The sequence below is a fragment of the Trachemys scripta genome, chromosome 4, assembly GCF_013100865.1.
Source record: "Trachemys scripta elegans isolate TJP31775 chromosome 4, CAS_Tse_1.0, whole genome shotgun sequence".
Lineage (NCBI taxonomy): Eukaryota > Metazoa > Chordata > Testudines > Emydidae > Trachemys > Trachemys scripta.
Window position 1 is genome coordinate 99,673,398 of NC_048301.1, and position 20,475 is coordinate 99,693,872.

Here is a 20,475-nt window from a genome sequence, read left to right on the forward strand (position 1 = left end):
CCAGACACTGGTGGCTTAGATACGGTGTGATACCACAATTCCAGTTCATGTCACACACCACACAGTTACATCTTTCCTAGCTACTGACCTCTATGGTTTTGCAAGTAAAGATCAATTGTTTTTCAGTTTGGATAAGGCAAGTTTATCTGTTCAGGGTGTTTCTGACCACATTGTTTACTATATACATATCCACAATAGTTAGTTTAGTTAATTTCTGTTTCCCTTATTTACTACAAATATATTCAGAACAGTTAGTTATTTCAGCAATTACTTGTCCAGGCATGTCTTATTTAACTTGGGCCTGCTCATGTCAGCTAAACCAGCCCTACAGGGGATTAAGTAATCCCTCTGCAGCCATTACTGCCTGATAAGTGCTGAGAGGCTTTGAGATGCTCTAGCATAGAATAGAAGAGAATTGTTATTAGTATAAATATTACCATTCGCTTATCAGACAAATACCAGTTCCACTGAATAGATTGATAAGTAATTTGCTATTTTTTCCCTTTATTAATAAAAATGATGCTTTTAACTGCAGGATGTTTGCAGTCATCACTATACAGAGATCTCCAACCATAAAGAGGCTATAGAGAAGGGCATGACACTGCCCTTAAACAACTGTGGACCCTGAATGTGCATGGAGATCCTAATTTCCTGGGACCTCCAATGGGATTAGGGCTCCAAGTAAATATTGTTTTCATGATTTTGAGTGGGAATTATGGTCCCAATTTGGATGTCTGTAGGGAACTCCCAGTCTCCTATTGGGGCCTGCCCTGCTAATAACGAAGGATGGGATCCAATAAGAGATTTAGGCATCTAAACCATCTGTGGTAGCACTGCAATTCACAAAACGTCAGCTGCCCCAATCCTGTAGTCACCTATATTCTCTAGGCGCCTAACTTTTTGCCATCAAAGTTCCCTAGATGCCTAATTTAAAAAGGGGAAGATGAGGCAACAATATAACAGGGTAATAACATAAGCCACAAGCAACAGAAAACCTAGGTCAAACAATGTAAGCTTAAAAAAAAAAAAAAGGAGTTAAATTTCCACATGGTCCCATACACCAAGTTAAAATGCAGAGCTTCATATTATACAATTACAAGGTGATATATTAAGAGATAAAATGATGTAGTTCACTCTCTTGGCATACATTTCACAGTTGGAGATTTGGGTTTGGTGGACTCGGTCGACCCAAGAGAGGCGGACTCTGGTCAGTTCAAACCGTGGCCACTGGGCTGCTCACTGAGCTTCTGTCACTTCCCCATTGACAGAGGCCAACTGTTCATAGGCCTGGCTGAGGGTGGGGTCCTCCCTTTGGTCCCGACTTTGTCTAAGGGTGCTTCTTCCATGGGCAGCATGTGCAGAGCGTCTCTCTCTGGGGCACATAGGCCCCATGATTGGGCTAGCGGGTCCCCCCCCCAGCTTGGCCCTCCTGGGTCTCCCTTGAGGACCGTCTGGGCATGCAGGCCTTGGAGGCTCGCGTCCTGCAGGATTCCAGTGAACCCTGGCCAGTCACACCTGAGAATGCCTGGGTAGGGGCCGGGCAACTTTGGTGTTAGACCCACAATCATTAACCCTGGTCACTCCGTTCATGGTCATTGGGACCCAAACACTGGGGTAGGACTTCACATCGCTGTGAATACACAAGAGTTGGATCTTGCCTGGCCAAAGGTCAGTTGGAGGGATGAGTCCATGGCACACGAGGGTCTGACCGCAGCCCAAGTCCACTAGGGTTGGGACCTGTTTCCCGCCTAGGCCCACCGGGATGGTCATCTTGGCAGCAGGATGTTGACAGACACGGGACTCCCCCGTGCAGACCTGGCCAAAGGTGTAGTCCATTGCCTGGCATTGTCGCTGAAGGTGACCGAAGTGGCCACAGGTGAAACAGGGCCCAACCTCTGAGGAGCTGGGCTGGGTGGGTTTCAGGGTTCCATGGGTGATCCAATGGGCTCAGATTTGCAGCCCTTCCTCCCCTACTACTACCCAGGGTGCCAGGATGGTCTATGGAAGATGGCTGCTGGTGCGACCCTCATCACTGTTTGGGTTGGGTCGAGAATCGGCCTTAGGGCTGTGTGTGGGGGGGTCTTCAGCGAGCCTAGGGAGTTCCCGGCCGGCGTCACAGTCTGAGCCCCCAGTGCAACCAGGGCCTCCATGGCCAGAAAGTATTCCATCAAACCCACTGCCACCCTCAAGGTGGCAGGTTGATGTCGAAGAACCCAGGACCTCCGTTGGGGTGGAGGCATGTGGACAAACTGCTCGAGGATGACTTGCTCAGCCATGTCTGTGTGGAGTGCCGCTCAGGCTGGAGTCACCAGCAGCAGGTATCTTTAAGTTCTTGAGCCATGATCCGGGGTCAGGCCCCCGGCAGGTACGGCTTCCCCAGGAACCAGCGTTGAAAGGTCTCGGGGGTAATGTCCAAGGCATCGAGTATGGACACCTTTACTTGCCCATAGCCTCAGGCCTCGTCATTTGGTAACCCACAATAGGCAGCCGGAGCTGTCCTCATCAGGTATGGGGCCAAGAAGGTGGCCCATTGGTCTGGGGGTTACCTGGTGTCATAACTATAAAGGGAAGGGTGTAACAGCTGTCCTGTGTACAGTACTATAAAATCCCTCCTGGCCAGAGACTCCAAAATCCTTTTCCCTGTAAAGGGTTAAGAAGCTCAGGTAACCTGGCTGGCATCTGACCTAAAGGACCAATAAGGGGACAAGATACTTTCAAATCTTGGCGGGGGGAGGGGGAGGCTTTTGTTTGTGCTCTTTGTTTGGGAGTTCGTTCGCTCTTGGGACTGAGAGGGACCAGACATCAATCCAGGTTCTCCACATCTTTCTAAACAAGTCTCTCCTATTTCAAACTTGTAAGTAAATAGCCAGGCAAGGTGTCTTAGTTTTACTTTGTTTTCTCAACTTGTAAATGTACCTTTTACTAGAGTGTTTCATCTTTGTTTGCTGTACTTTGAACCTAAGGCTAGAGGGGAGTCCTCTGAGCTCTTTAAGTTTGATTACCCTGTAAAGTTATTTTCCATACTGATTTTACAGAGATGATTTTTACCTTTTTCTTTAATTAAAAGCCTTCTTTTTAAGAACCTGATTGATTTTTCCTTGTTTTAAGATCCAAGGGGTTTGGATCTGTATTCACCAGGGAATTGGTGAAGGTCTCTCAAGGCTACCCAGGGAAAGGAATTAGCTTTAGGATGGTGGCAGTGGACCAGATCTAAGCTGGTAGTTAAGCTTAGAAGTTTTCATGCAGGCCCCCATATTTGTACCCTGAAGTTCAAAGTGGGGAAGCAGCCTTGACACCTGGCAACTGAGGTGACCCATTTGAAAGCCACCAAGAAAGTTTCCGGGTCATCCTCGGGCCCCATCTTCGTGAGATACCCGGTCATTGCTCCTCCAGGATTGGAAGCGGGGGGATGGGGTGGGCAGCCAGCTGCTGGAAGCACTGCCACTGCTATTCTTACTGTTGGGCCCCCTGCTCCCATATCAGCTGCTGCTACTGGGCTCCTAACTGCTGCACCAGCTGCTGCTGCTGTTGGAGCTGGGTGGACAGCTGCTGCTGCTGGCTTTCTGCCCACCACTTCATCAGCTTGTCCACCTCCATTCTAGCAGATTGGGCCGGTGAGGAGTTGGTAGTGCAACAAAGCCTCTTTTCTCAGGGGTGGGGCGCTGCCTGCATTCTCCACCACGTGTAGTGGTCTGTGGCCATCCCTCACTGTCAGTCTCAGAAGGAGGCCACACCTCTTAACTAAGTTGTACCTATAAGTGCAATGCTCAACAGGGGAATTGGCAGTCTAAGGTCTCTGGCCCTCTGGGCGGGGTAGAGAAATAAGCAGTCTATGGCCCAGCTCTCTGGGTGGGTCAGACAGTAGGCAAAGGCAGGCCATCCATCCTAAGGTAGGTAGGCTGCCACCCCAGGGTTGGGGCTGACAGCAGGGACTAGGGGGACCCACTCCCACCCTACTCCATTAGGTCCGAGACCAGGGACCTGACAGTGCTGGAGGGTTCTGCCATTGGGTCAGCGGGGATCCGCCTCTGAAACACACTGACCTTGACTCTGGCAACACAACCTGACTAATGACTGGTATCCCTGGGCTATTTCCTACTAACGCTTCTGAGTGTTCTTCCATCTCCTGAGGTTCCTCGGTCTCCCTGGGGTACACGGCCAGCGGCAGTCCCAGTAGCTCTTCCGGGTACTGGTCAGTTGGCAGTCCCGGCACCTTCTCTGAGTCCTTGGCATTGTAGAGCTCAGCCTCTGGCGCAGAGCTTGGCAGTGAGCGAGGCATGTCTGCTCCCTTCCCTGGCTTTCATATAACTGAGCTGTAGAGCCTGCTTTTTAAACTTCCTGTCCTGCCCCTCTGCTTCTGGTGGAAGGGGGCATGGTTGGTTCACCTGCGACCACGAGGGGGAGTGGTGTAGTGCCTCCCATTCAGTCTTGGATGGAGGCTATGCCCACTCACTACAGTATCAAAGATGGTAATAACTGTCCTTTTGGGGAAAAGAGAAGACGTTAGTTGAGATGGGCTGGAGCTCTTGTTGTTGCTGTTGTTAAAGTCTGATCCCATTTAATCCCAGGTGGTGTTTGGGATTCAGCTGGAGCTGGTGGAGGTGGCCAGGTCATTTGGGTCCCTCTCTCTGGTCTGGTCAGGACAGCTCTCAGGATTAGGAAGGCCCAGGGTCCCAGGAGAAGGTGAGAGTGGCTGCCATGATGGTGAATCTTGCTTCAGTAGCCTGTTCTTCTTATTTCCCTCCCCCGCAAGTCTTTTTCCTTAAAGACTCAAAAAGGGAGTGGTGGGTAGAATACCCACCTCCTCATTATTTTCTCCACCAATTACACCTAGTTTCCAACACACCAATTTTGATTCATTAATTTACAGACTTACATTTTCTTGTTTACCAAGCACGATCTCAATACAGTCCTTGAGTTATACCAGTAGGCTTTTTTCTTTGGACTAATTCAGTTTTTCTGTCTGGTTTTCTTGCATCTGTTTATAAAATTTTATTAAAAATAACTTGACTACTTTTCTGGGTTAATTCACAAGCAGGCAAAAGGTTATAAGCCCAATTGTCACAACAGGTCTGATTTTCAGAACTGCTGAGGACCCTCAGCTCCCACCGAAGGCAATGGGATCTTTGCCTGAGTAGTGAATGCAGGATCAGCTCCTTTGGTGATATTTTCAACTTGGCCAAACCATTATCCTTCTAAGGAGAATTCGAGGAACATCCCCTGGCCTTGTTGAATCGCTTTGCAAACAGCAGTAAAGAAAAGATAAATAAAGACCTAACAGCTGCAATTAATATAATCACCAGAGAGGTCTTGATAGTCTCCACACCAGGCGTCTCTGCTTCAGATGATTATTGGGTTCTATGGGTATCAGCTCACCTCACCAAATACCCAGAAGAAAGGTTTGGGTTTAAAAACAAAAACAAAACAAAAATTTGTTTTTTTAAACCAGAGGACAATCTTTGTTTTGTTTTTTTTTAAATCTGTCTTTAAAAGTGTTCATTTACAATAAAACTCTTAGGATTTAAAATGAGTTTCAGTAATTCCCAGAGTTTAAGACATCACTGGAATGATTATAGCAGATTTGCTATACTGAGTAATCGGACATGAATCATCACTTTCAAGTTCAAAGATGCTATTTACAGGGCCACCCAGAGGATTCAGGGGGCCTGGGGCAAAGCAATTTTGGGGGCCCCTTCCTTAAAAAAAAGCTGCAATACTATAGAATACTATATTCTCGTCAGGGCCCCTGTGGGGCCCGGGGCAAATTGCCCCACTTGCTGTCCCCCACCCCGGGCGGCCCTGTCTGTTTACTTAACAGAACAACAACAACAACAATGAAATTCTTCAGTTCTACAGGCCACCCTACTCACAGAGGTGGGGGTGAGATTCAGAAGCTCCCAAAACAAGTGGGGAGGGAAAGTCACAGTTTTATTATCATCGCCACATCCAGTCTTGGAGATTGGCAAAACACATTTTAATGCCATGTGCCCTAGGCAGATAAGATAGTATACAGTTTTCAAGCCCATCCATTCTGGATCATTGGACCCATCTCCAGACCCACTTGTTTCTAGACTGCTCTGTTTCCAGACTGCCTGAACTCTGCATTCCTCCACCATCAAGGCTGCCAGTATAGATCATGGATATCTCAGTTGCACATTCTGCTGCAGCAGCATCAGGATTCAAGACTGCCCCTGTTACAGTTCTGGGATGAGCTGTACTTTTGACCCCTTACTAGGTGTCTCTGTGGCCACCCTGTCCAAGTGACAAGCATTTGCCTGTACTTCTCTCAGAGCAGAATGTGATCCAGCCCACTTTTACACCAGAACACCCCAAAAGAGCAACCCCTATTTACCAACCATGTTTTCGTCAGCAGAGCCAACTGGGTTTGGCCCCTGCTATAGACTTCTTTCTGGGAGCTGTGAACAGTTGGTGAACACAATGTCACCAAACAGTCAGTTCAAAATGAAGTATTATTTATTTATCCATAGGGAAATAAGCAGAGAAAAAAAGCATTAAAACAACCAAAGCCTAAACACATATTGTCATACCTAAGTTTAACATTTTCCTCAAGCAGTTAGATAGGCTCCACTTAGCCTACCCCCTTGGAGACCAAATTAGAGCCTGCTTCTCTGGCCGACTCTCCTGTCTTCTCAGCAGCACATCTTTTAATCCCTTTCAATCTCATTGTCTGACAGGTCCAACCCAAAAGCCCCCAGGGTGTCAAGGTGGGATTCTTCTTCCCACCCATCCTGAGACCCAGTGGGAGAACCCAGACCCAGATTCCACATTAGTGGAGGTAAATCTCAAAAGAATTATTATTTACACTCTCTGAGTGACAGCCATTGGAGCTGTTTGCAGCTACCTACTTTTGTTTCCTGCAACCAAAGCTAAGTCTGATTTAACCCTCAGCTATCCTTTAGCCAGCATCATAACCACCAAACCCGCAGATATATAATAAAATTAATATAGATCATTCCACATCTTTCAGAGCCACCTATGGACCAACTGATGTGCTCACTCTTAAAACTCTATGGCCAAAAATCGGAGCTGACTATGGCCATAAAGAGCTGCCTTTACAACATCATGTGTAACAGTAACCACTGGAGTCACATGGCAAGGGCATTGCCAGCACTCTTCTAATCTAACCTTTCCTACCCAAAGGCATTTTGGATCTGCAAGGAGGAAACCTGTGACCCTGCTTGCCCTTTACCAAGCTATAAAGTAGCTGCCCTTCTACAGCACTGTCTCCCCAGTAAGACCAAAAAGGTCAGATACCCCTAAATGAGAGCATTTACAAGAACTTTTGAGAGAAATGAATAGAATTCCTCCAGTAGTCTCCAAAACGCCCTTCTCTGAGGCTCTCTTACCCTGCAGGAAAGCAATTATGACATGAATCCGCCTGTTCTGTTGCCTCCACCCTCGTTTTGCTTCTTTGGTGCTGCTTCCACTGAGGCACTGTCCATCCTGATTGTGCAGATATAAGCACAATCAAGCTGCCACTCAGATATCAATGTGACTTCATTCCGTGCCCCGGGGTGCCTGGGGCAGCACTTCACAGGAAATGCTAAGGTCAAGGCATGCTGCAAAAGGGAGAGCAGACACTCTCAAAACTGATAGTTAACACTGAAGTTAAACTCTTCAACCAGTCACAAACTGCGCTTTTTATTCCTCACACTGGTTATCAAGAAGCTAAAAAAGAAGTCACAGAGCCCCCTTTATTTCATTCCAGTTCTCTGGCTCCCAATCAGCACCTAGGTGCAGTAAGGTGAGGAGCTATTTAAAAACTCTTCTCACGATACAAAATGTTCTTCTGAACCCAAAGGGCCAGCTACATTGCCAGGTGAGTATTAGGTTGGATCTTACCCAAAATACCACACTGCCACCAATCCTTTAGAATCTAAACCTAAAGGTTTATTCTAAAGAAAAAAGAAAAAACAAAAAGACAGTTGTTAAATGATAAAACACTCAAATACATACAGAGACTTCAAAGTCCATATATCAGGTTCTTAGCAGTATTGGTAAGTTTGCTGGCTTGAAAGTCCCTTTGGAACACATCCATAGCTTTGTTCAGAAGCTCGTTTGTAGAAAAGTTACTCCAGAAGTAAGAAGCAGGAAAGATGACAAAATGGACTTGGAGATGATGCCGCTGCCCTTTGTATTCCTTTTGCCATGTGGCTTGTACTTCCTGTGTCCCAAAGGTTCACAGCACGTGGCATGGAAAATTTAGAGTTCTGTCCATAGGCATGGACAGTATTGCTGACGCATAAGGTGTAGTCCCTGGCTTTTTCAATGGGCCATCAAGCAGGTGAGGCAGTGCTGATGCCAATCTGTCTGAGGGTATCACCTAGTAACATAGCACAAGTTTGGAAATACAGCTATACCATACATATCTATAACTTACAATACAAAAGGTGATACAAACATATAAACAAGATTATCATACTTGGCAAATTATAACATTTCCGTGGACACCTTACATGGCATATCTGATCAGATTCATTGCAATTTTATAATATTGGTATCAACAATACCAAAGTTTCTCCTATATTCCATACAGCGTCACACATACACTCAAGTCTTACAAGACTGGATGTAAATGTGCCTTTCACTCAGTCCATCAGTTTTAAAGTGCTTAGAATTAAAATTGATTCCAAGACATAAGTCTTTGGGAGTTGCAGGCTACAGCCCCACAGAATGGACAAGAGCTCCCACTACCATTAAAACAGGATCCAATGTTGTTTGCTTTTTAGAAACATTCTTTCTATTTTTAATGACTTTGTCAGCATAAAATGAACTGAAATGTGACCACTCATTACACTGAAAATCCTGCATTACCAGGCTGATTCCAAAGCCCATTGAAGCTAATGGGACTCAAGCCGTTGATCTCAACAGGCTTTAGATTAGGATCTAGAGGGTTTGTACGGGGCAATGCTGTGGTCCAGGGGCTAGAGTATCAGAATGGGACTTAAAAGATGTGGGTTCCAATCCTGGCTTTCCCTCTGCCTTACTTTACGTCTTCATACAAGTCACTTTAGGTCTCTGTGCATATGTTTACCCTTTGTCTTGTCTACTTAGATTGTAAATTCTTCTGGAAGGGGACAGTCTCTCACTGTGCATGTATACTGGTAATTAATAATTGTACTTGCTAGTGTAGGAGAAATGGAAAGATAATTTAAAATGAAGGAAAAGGTCCAGTGTACTGAATTTGTTACAGAGTGACAAGCAAAAGGCAAATGGCATACATCTTAGTCGCTTACATTTTTAAGGATTCCATTTTGATGTTCTGTTCTGACATTTTTATCTTGACTTTTTCTTTTAGATTCATGTGTGTGAGGAAAGGTCAATGTACTGATCTACTGAGTCTATGAAAGTCAAAAACTCCCCAGGAGCACACATGAATTAGAATACTATATAACTGTATGGTTCCTATCTTGCAAAGAATGTAACTCTACTTCCCTTTATCTTAATTTTTTTAGATGGTGCCAAGAAAAACAAACATACATCTTATAAGGAACAGTTAACAAAGGGATGGTCTAGATGACCTAATAGATCATTTGCAGCCTTAATGTCTGATTCAGTGCATCCAGAGAATCATGACTGTGACTCAACAGGCCTCCACCCACTAAGCGGAGCAAGCAGCTTCATTAGCTAAGGCAGTAAAGGTTCTAATCCAGATGTCTAAGAATTTCTAGTGTGCCCTGCCCCATATGGTAAACATATAAGACACAAGCATTTCTAATGTGTTAGAAAGAAGGGTAACACAAACCAAGGGAATATAAACTATAAACACCAGCTGGGTGTTTCTTGCCAACAGCTGACATGTATCAGAGGAGCTGGACTCCTTTAGGGATAATTAGTGACAGCATCAGCTGTTGGGTTGAGGAATACATAGAATCCTAACCACAGCTCTTACTTTGCAGGTAAGTGAAGGATTTGATTTAAGTTGTAATGATTTGTAACAGCCTGCAGCAATGTTGCCACCTGCTTTGATTCAACTCGGTCAATATTTGGAATGGAAGACCACCAAGTAATACTTACCTGCTGAAAGCAGTGGTGTTGATGATGCAGTCGATAACAATGACTCTTACCTTTGAGTCAGGGCTGAGAGAATACTTGAGAATGAGGCTTGGAAAGGGTCATTTTGATGAAGTTGCTATGCCTTACATGAGACAATAAACCGAGGGCCTAGTGATTTGTACTCATTAAAGATTCCAAAATCCTTTTCATATTAATAGAATTTCCTGGTACCCTGGCCAATTCCACCTTGAATAATTACATTCTAAATTCTCCCAGCAGCTTGACCTAGATATAGTATTGATGCTTTCAGCTGCATTATTCCCCTAGTATTATCCCATGGACTTTCTTCATGTGTAGATGCCATGGTGCCAAAAGGATCACATAAATTTGCAAAATCTTCTAATGTAACAGACTTAAACTAGGTCTGTGCAGATTGATTAATTGATTTCCATGGGTCTTAAGCATGCACTTAGGGACTAGGAATTTCCTGAATTTGGGGCATCAGTTAAAAATAAAAGCCTAATACCTATTGATAATTATGAAATTAAATAACCATGTCTACATACATATACTTCAACCAGTTCTGTTCATCTTTGGGATGCCCAAAGAACTGCCCTACTTAGGAAAGCGATAAAATTAGATGCAAGCAAAATATAGCCATCTCCTTTGTGGCAAGGCACCTTCGTTGCCTCACTGGGTTCAGTGTTTCTCCCTCTGGCGGTAGAGGCTAGAGTAAATCAGTCCCATTCTGGAGAATTTTTATTCCTCACTTGGATTTTTATTCTTCAATATTTACAAGGTGGGCCTCAGGGTAGGCCCCAGGAGCACTTTTCAGGCAAACAAAAAAACCCAAGTTAATAACACAAAAAGGGAATACCTCTCCCTGCCTGCCCGCCCGCTAGCCTCTGGGTGCCAGTCCTTCCCCAAACACTCTATTACCATGTTAGGGGGGAGAGCAGCCTTCCACCCAGGAGAAGCCTTTTCTCCCTGCTGCAGCTTATCTCCCATCTCTCCTCTCCCTCACCAGCAAAAGGGTATTTGAAGATCCCAGGCAGCCCTTCATTTGACTTACATGTCCCTAGTTAACCGGAGGTAACCTCTTTTCTGCTCATGGGGAAAAGGGTCTTTACCATTCTCGGGCTGATTTACCTGCCTTTCACCACTTTCTTACGTTTGTCCAGTCTGACTTTGTCACACCTTGTTAGTGAAACAAGCATCAAGTCAAATAGTCACTGACATGCAAAATACTCCATCAGGACAAAGACTAAATACTGCAGCATCAGCAAAGTCATCATAATATAGAGGAGAAATCCAGGGCCATCCTTAGGCATATGCAGCATGCAGCTGCCTAGAGCCCTATGAAATTTGGGGCATGAGCCCCTGCGACGAGCCCTATTCCTTGCCCCCCCCCCCCCCCCCCCCGTGGGCTGCGCCCACTGCAAGGGGCAGGGCCGTCCCTAGAGGGGTGTGGGGCCCCAGACAACTCCCTTGGCTCCACCTCTTACCCTTTCCCCCTGCTCCACCCCCGGCCCACCCCCATTCCACCTCTTCCCCCAGCAACCCCGCACTCACCGGCGGGAAGCAGAGCAACCCAGCCCCAGCCCGCTCTACTCCGCCAGCTCCCAGCCACGGCACTCCGCTTCCCGCCGCCGGTGAGTGAAGGGAAAGGATCGTCCCACACACTCACCAGCGGTGGAAAGCAGAGCGACACGGCCCCAGCCCGCTCCGCTTCCCTTGCCCCGGCCATGTCGCTGGGGGGAGGGGAGGTTGGGGAAAAGATGCCCCCCTCAGTCACCAGTGGTGGGAAGTGGAGCACAGCAGCTGGGAGCTGGCAGAGTAGAGCAGGCTGGGGCTGGGCTGCTCCGCTTCCCGCTGCTGCTTAGAAGCGGGTGGGGGGGGGGAAGGTGGAGGATCCCTTCCCCCAAGCCTTCTCCCCCAAGTGACTCGGCTGGGGCCGGGGCAAGAGAAGCGGAGTGGACTAATACCCCGGGCCACTCTGGGCCTCTGGGGCCCCCAAAACTGCCCCCCACAGCTCCTGCTTCCCAGACCCTGGGAAGGGGGGAAAGACCTGGGGGGCTGCGTAGGGCACCCAAATGGCTAGGGACGGCCCTGGGGAAATCAAACAACATCTTAGACTATGTCTACATTACCACTTATGTCAGTATAACTTATGTCGCGCAGAGGGGTGGTTTATTCACATCCCTGAGCAACATAAGTTTCACTGACCTAAGTGCTGGGTGGACAGCGCTCTGTGAGCGGGAGAACTTCTTCCATAGATATCACCACTCATTGGAGGTGGATTAATAAAGTCGACATGCTCTCTCCTGTTGGCTTAGAGCAGCTACATTACAGAGGTTGCTTACTGCTCTAGTGTAGCCATAGCCTTAGCTGTCTGCATACTAATGCAAGTAGTATAGGGGATAAGCAGGAAGGTCTAGAAATACTAATGAATAATCGTAATGACAACGTAATTGGCATCACCTAGACTTGGTGGGATAATTCACATGGCTGGAATATTGGTATAGAACTATACAGCTTAATGAGGAAGGACAGGCAGGGAAAAAAGGGAGGAGGTGTCTTGTAGATCAAAGATGTATACTCTTGCACTCAGGTTGAGACAGAAGTGGGAGGCAGACCTGCTGAAAGTCTCTGAGTAAGGACAAAAGGGATAAAATTAAGGGTTATAGTGGATCACAAAGTAATGAGAGTCATGATGGCTCACAGTCAAGCTGGTTGTGGAATTCCATCATTGGAGGCCTATCAAGTGGGGTCCCACAGGGATCTGTTATGGGCCCAGTTCTATTCAATATCTTCAAAAATGATTTGGATAATGGCATAAAGAGTACACTTATAAAGTCTGCGGACAATACCAAGCAGGGACGGGTTGCAAGTGCTTTGAAGAACAGGATTAGAATTCAAAATGATCTTGACAAACTGAAGAAATGGTCTGAAATAAATAGGTTGAAATTCAATAAGGACAAATGCAAAGTACTCCACTTAAGAAGGAATAAACAATTGCACATATACAAAATGGGAAATGACTGCCTAGGAAGGAGTACTGCAGAAAAGGATCTGGGGTTATAGTGGATCACAAACTAAATACGAGTCAATGATGTGACACTGTTTCAAAAAAGCAAACATCATTCCAGGATGCATTAGCAGGAGTGTTGTCTGAAAGATACGAGAAGTAATTCTTCCAGTCTACTCAGCATTGATAATGCCTCAACTGGAGTATTGTGTCCAGTTCTGGTGGACAAACTATGGACAAACTGGAGAAAGCCCAGAGGAGAGCAGCAAAAATGATTAAAGGTCTAGAAAGACTGAGAAATGATTGAGGTAAGATTGAAAAAAACTGGGTTTATTTAGTCTGGAGAAGAGAAGACTGAGGGAAGCCGTAATACGTAAAAAGTTGTTATAAAGAGGAGAGTGATAAATTGTTTTCCCTAACCACTGTGAACAGGACAAGTAGTAATGGGCTTAAATTGCAACAAAGGAGATAAAGGTTAGACATTAAGAAAAACTTCCTGTCAGGGTGGTTAAGCACTGGAACAAAATTACCTAGGGAGGTTGTGGAATTCCATCATTGGTGGTGTTTAAGAACAGATTAGACATACACCTGTCAGGTATGGTCTAGATAATACTTAATCCTGCCTCAGTGCAGGGGACTGGACTAGATGACCTATCGAGTCCCTTTCAGTTCTGCATGTCTATGATTTCTATAATAAATAACATCATTCACCATTACAAGTGCTTCACATAAACACAATGAATAGTGAAAATAAACAGGACTTTGTGTACTTGGTTGAAACAGTGCAATCTGTATCAGTGTACTATACATTTCAATCCTGTGCATAAAGACAGCACAATTAATAAAATTATCTAACAAGGTGGTGTTTCCTCTTTATTCAACTTCTCCACAACAGATATAACCAAATATCTATACAATAGCTAATGAGGGAAATAATTATATGTGCCTTCTTAAGGACAAGGCAAATATTTTGAATAATCTTGTTTGAATAAGATAATTCTGGGCCAAATATTGCCTTTTTGAAGAAAATGGGAACAATCAAAAATTTGGAGCCTGTCTCTGTATTCTAAAGAGAGACCCCTTTGAAGTCCATTTAAGACGACCCACTGTGGTCAATGTGTCAATTTTAAACTTATGCCAACTTCATCACATTAAAGTCTACTTTAAACTTATGCTTTAAGTTAAGAATGTGCTTAACTGAATTAACCCCCAAGCCCCCTAAACTAAACCGAAATCCCACCCTCAACTGCCTCAGCCTCCCACCCCAATGCTCACTAAAATAGATGGGCTTTGCATCATGCTCTCTTCAGCAGAGAAGTAGAGTTAGGGTCTTTCCTGTCTTTTTTTATATAGAATGACAGCTGTCAAGATGAATTTTTCCAGGCAGCGTGATGTGGAATTTTACTAAGGCAAGAAGGCATTGCTATCTGCAGAAGGCATTGCTATCTGCAGGACCGTGCAATTGTTTAGAGTGAGGATATTGATGCGTCTGATCAAGTGGGTATTCACCCACGAAAGCTTATGCTCCAATACATCTGTTAGTCTTAAAGGTGCCACAGGACTCTCTGTTGCTGGCAACTATTAGCACACTGAAGTGTCTATAATGTAGAACTCTGACAAACTTTTTTATTTATTTATTCTTTAAGGACTGTATTTTATATTTTTCAATTAGGATATCTATGGCTCAGATTCTCCCGCCCTTTAAGGACACTTGGCACCAATGTACAGTATAAAATGTCCTTAAACCAGCCAGAGATCTGCAGCAAAGAATCTTCCCTGTGTAAGGAGAATCTCCACTACCGTGGAACTGGTGGAGCCAGCTTAGCCAGCTCCTATACCAGCCATTCTAGGATATGTCAGGGCAGGCTGGGGGTGTGTGGGGCAAGAATATGGCTGAGCTGAGTTTCACCAGACTCAATCCCCCATTGGGGCAAGGACTTTATGCAGCGCATTGGGGCAAGGACTTTATGCAGCGTAATTGGAGGAGACACCTTCCTGCTCTAACTTGCACCAGGGCTGATTCAAGGAGATGCAACTGTCTGACCCTTTCCACAGTGTCTGAATGCAGCTCTGACATAGTGAAGAATCAAGACCTGCAGAGTTCATTTTAGAGGTTTATTTTCTAATGTACCATTGTTAGGAATCTAGGATGCTGTCAATATTAAAACCATGAATAAACAAGCAAACAATTCAATTGATGTGAGTAAACTTCTGTTGAAGCTGCCTTTCAGCAAGACTAACAGATGTAAAACAATAACAAACATTAATTTTAAACTACAAAATCAAAAGAGCCAAAATCCAGTCAAATACATATGTGCAAATTTATTGAAGACCTGGCCTACAAAAATTGTAATTAATGGTGATGCTCACTAAAGGTAGGACAAGAAATATTCAGCTTAAGCTAAAGCAAAGGTTAGCAATTAGTAAAACTTTCTAATGATAAGGATAGTTAAAAGCTAATAGTTATGACTGAATACACACATCAAGAGCAGATCTGCTGATTGAGGACCTGATCCAAAGCCCATTGAAAACAATGGGAGAAGAAGGTGCCATTTTCACACTAGAACCTCACTTCAAAGCAGAGGCGATTTGCAGTTGAATTCAGGATTTGTAAGTACAAACCCAAAAGCAGAGTATGGTTCAAAGAATTTTTACTTTACAAAAATATTGTTCACTTTTTCCTCTTCTTTCCTTTCTTCCTCCTCATGCAAACACACAATATGGTGTCAGGGAAAAAAACGAAAAGAAAATGGATCAGTTAAAGCCTCCAGGAAAGATACCCTTCAAAGGAAATTTAGTGGAAAATTGAAGAAAATAGAAGCTGAGAGTTTTCTTGTGCCTCTCGGCTACAGAAGCAGATAAGTAGAAGGAAAGGCTGCAAGCAGCATTGCTCCTTTTTGTGATGGGAGAGAGCTCCAGATGTATATAATCAATTCAAAAGAGAGAAAGATAATGAGAAATTAGAAATACTCATGAATAGGTTTGAAGTCTATTGTGCTTAAGGATAAGTATCATTGAAGAGGATGTGCAATTTTCAACTGAGCCAGGAGTGACAGTAAATCAAATAATCCATATGTGACACACACAAAGAATCACATCCACAGTCCAACAAACTTTTAACTAAGGAAGAGTTTTTCAAACCACCATTAAACATTCAGCAGCATTTCCCCACTGTTGCTGTTTATCAGAGTATTTGAGGGGTAAATAGGAGATTTCGCCTTTATGTAGCCAGACTCTTCTCCTCCTGCATATGTCATGCAGAGATGCCACCATCATGTTTGTGACCTCTCAGCTGCCTCCAGGGAGAAGATTTGATGTATAACTTCTGAAGCAACTCCCCTCTCCTCTCTCAACCTGTTGCCCACTGGGATAATTGGAGATATAAACACAGAACTACTTAACTGAACATGACAACTATGCTGAGATGTGAATAAATGAGTTCCAATTGCCCTATTTTAGAGATGAGGAAACTGATGCCAGGAGAGCTGAAGAGCTGGGAATGGAACTCAGGAATTCCTGGCTCCCAATCCTGTACTCAGCTCCCTAGAACATGCTCCTCTAATACAAAGAGACACATTTCCTTTTCAGTATCTGGGCTACATTCACTTCCCTGTTATGACAGAGGGTGCCAGAAATGGAAAATCTATTGGGAAGGGGAGAGGGAGAGAGAGAGAGTGTGTGTGCTTGCAGTGTTGCAGCCTTCCTTACAATGGGGGAGGTTAAAGAATTGGTGTAGTCCAAAAAATGGGTGGCACCAGTTTGTGAAGGCAGTGTGGGCAATACAGCTGGGGAATGTACGCATTTAGCACCCTATCACTGTAGATCCAGAGCAGATTGTAAACGGGGAATTGAGATCTAGCAGGTATGTTTCCAGCGGTGTCCTGCAGGGATCGGTTTTTGGTCCTACACTGTTTAACATCTTTATCAATGACCTGGGAGAAAACATAAAATCATCACTAAAGTTCGCAGACGACACAAACATTTGGGGAGTGGTAAATAATGAAAAGGACAGGTCACTGATTCAGAGCGATCAAGATCATTTGGTAAACTTGGCGCAAGCAAGCAATATGTGTTTTAATACAGTTAAATGTAAATGTATACACCTAGGATCAAAGAATGTGGGCCATATTTACAGGATAGTGGACCCAATCCTGGGAAACAGTGACTCAAAGATTTGAGGATCATGATGGATAATCAGCTGAACGCGAGCTTCCATTGTGAAGCGGTGGCCAAAAAAGCTAATGGGATCCTGGTATGCATAAATAGGGGAATCTCAAGTGGGAGTGGAGAGGTTATTTTACCTCTGGATTTGGCAGTAGTGTGACCATGGCTGGAATCCTGTGTCCAGTTCTGGTGTCCACAATTCAAGAAGGAAGTTGGTAAACAGGAGCGGGTTCAGAGAAGAGCCACGAGAATGATTTAAGGATTAGAAAGCATGCCTTAGAGTGGTCGACCCAAGGAGCTCGATCTATTTAGCTTAACAAAGAGAAGGTTAAGGGGTGACTTGATCACAGTCTGTAAGTTCCTACACCGGGAACAATTATTTAACAATGGGCTCTTCAATCTAGCAGAGAAAGGTATAACACAATCCAATGGCTGGAAGTTGAAACTAGATAAATTCAAACAGGAAAGAAGGCATAAATTATTAACTGTGATAGTAATTAGCCATTGGAATGGTTAACCAACAGTCGTGGTGAATTCTCCATCACTACCAATCTTTAAATCAAGATTGGATGTTTTTCTAAAAGATACATTCTAGGAATTATTTGGGGGAAGTTCTATGGTCTGTGCTACACAGGAGGTCAGGCTAGATCACAATAGTCCCTTCTGGCCTAAGAATCTATGAATCTAAGTTCTGAATTAAATGCCTCATATACTCCCCTGGGACCCCTGTAGAAATAAGAGTGTTACAAAAGGGGCTAGAGCCCGGTGGTTCAGAAGGTTAATTCATTGGAGACACGAGTTCAAATTTGACACATAGGCAGAAGTGAAGTGGGTTTATGGCTCTTAACCCTTATGGGATTTGTCATCATCACAGCACTACTGCAGAGTGGATGTTCCCTAATGAATAGAGGCGCATGACTTGAAAAATGGACGTGCTATAGAGCAGGAATAATTGAAATGCAACAGTAGTGCTGTGTGAAAAACTATGCCCAGGATTTGCCCTGTCTTCCCTCTCAAAGGTATTTATAAAGTGCCTGTCGTCTTCAAATCTAAGCACCAAGTACAGCACTGAGCCTTGCATAAAGTTAGTTCAAAGTAGACCATACATTTGCCACCTCTAGGTCTGACCACTTAGAGTTTTGTCTTTTTTCTTCTCATCATCTCTCTCTGCACCATGCAGTGCACTTGGCTTTAAACGGAGCTATTAGCCCTCTCTTTTGGGCATACCATGTTTTCCCAGGATTCGCCAGACAAATATAAAGAGCATGAGGATATATACTGTAATGGGGAGTGGAAGGGGGTGCAAAAAGAAATATATACCCCCCCACACACACACTGGAATAGGGTGACCAAATTGGGATTTTATAGGGACAGTCCCGATTTTTGGGTCTTTTTCTTACATAGGCTCCTATTACCCCCCCACCCCCGTCCCGATTTTTCACATTTGCTGTCTAGTCACCCCACACTGGAAAGTTTGAAATGGAAAATGGGGGCAGCCTTCTTTATACTGAAACTGGTAGGTAGGGTGTAGCTTCCTAGGGAGCTCAATTAGACAAGAAGCTGCTATCCATCAGAGAGCCAGAGGACTCGATTGCCTGCATTACTGAGCTGTTGCTTTCAGTGAGCAGCTTTTACGGTGAGAGAAGGAGTGCAAGTTATTTTGCCAGTGGCCAGTCCTAAACCATGTTCATCACTGGCCAAAGCAAAATGCAGCATGGGGCGGGGGGGAATCCAAATAGGGTTACAGGAGCAAATTGACACAAGGGCAGCAATCGGCTTTGCTCCCCACGCACACAGACAGCGCGAGAACAGAATATGAGAGAGGCAGCTTCTCAGACTTGAAGAAGAGCTCTATAGCTCAAAAGCTTGTCTCTCTACCAACAGAAATTGGTCTAATAAAAGATATTACCTCACCCACCTTGTCTCAAAAATAAATTCAACTTTGTGGGTGCATAAATATCCCCCTTCCCCCAACAGCTGAAAATGAATCCAAATTAAATTAAGTTGTTTTAACAGTATGCTACTTCTGGTTCCTCCATAATTACCATATTCTGAAATGAGTGAGAACAGCTAGTGTATAGTAATGGGAAGGAATTAAATTTAGTGACCCTATAATGATGCAGGATGAAGAAAATGCAATAAAGGAACCCATAGTATTCATTAATGAGTAAGATCAGTAGGAAGGGAGGAAGCCAGAGTTAACTTAATGAGCATGCATCTGATTTAGATCCAGAAGCTGCAGGCAGAAGTAACCTGTGGTTTTATTCTGATAAAGGGCTGAATCATGAACTACTACATTGCATACACTCAATCAGCCTCTGAAAAATCTCCAAATTCCTCATGTACAGAATTTTGGACAAGATGTATTTTTATTTAAACACTTCTGCCCTCCAAATAAGAGACAAATATATTTTTAGCCTTTAGACTGAAACACCACTTAGGTAAAAAACCAAATGTTACCCTCACCTAGTTTTACGTTACCTACATTTCTCTGTTTTTCCATTGCATTGTTAAACAAGCCATCCTACTGATTAAAATAAGGAAATCTCTTTGTCTTTCATTGATCTAGAGACTCTTCCCCCACCCCAACCGTTATTCTCCTGAGTCAACTGAGTGTACATGAAAAAGCACAGGCCAACCATTGAGTGGATAGGAATTATGATTTAGCTTTGGGATTTGAACAAATATAAGCCTAAGTGAAAAGGAAAGACAAAACTCACTCTCTATTATCATTTGATGTTTATATCATGGTATCACCCGGATATCTCAGTTATAACTGGGTCCTCATTATGTTAGACATTGTGCCGTAGACATATATGAAGATGCAGTCCCTGCCTTCGTAAAGCTTACCTGTGATCTCAACAAGCTTTAAAACAAATCATCTTGCAGTTGAAAGTTGTTCCAATTAACATATTGTTCAAGTCTGAGAGATAAATTTTGAAAAAGGCAGGTTCCTTCTTTGCAGGTACAACTTGCACTAATTGAATTGTGGCTGCAATTCTGGGTGCTTGCACCTGTACCTGATTTACACACCTAGAGAATCCAGATTGGTCTCCTAAATTCAATCTGCAGGTGTGAAAGGTGTGGACATAAAGATAAGAGAACAGGCCTCACTCTGGCTGAAAAATATACCCCACCCTGATCATTATATAATGTAACATTGCATATGTGCCAGCTCTGTTATACTCGCCTAGCATCTGAGGATTAAATATATTCTGGTGAATAACATCTGGTATCCAAAATCTGATTGTGTATTCCAGCTGCTT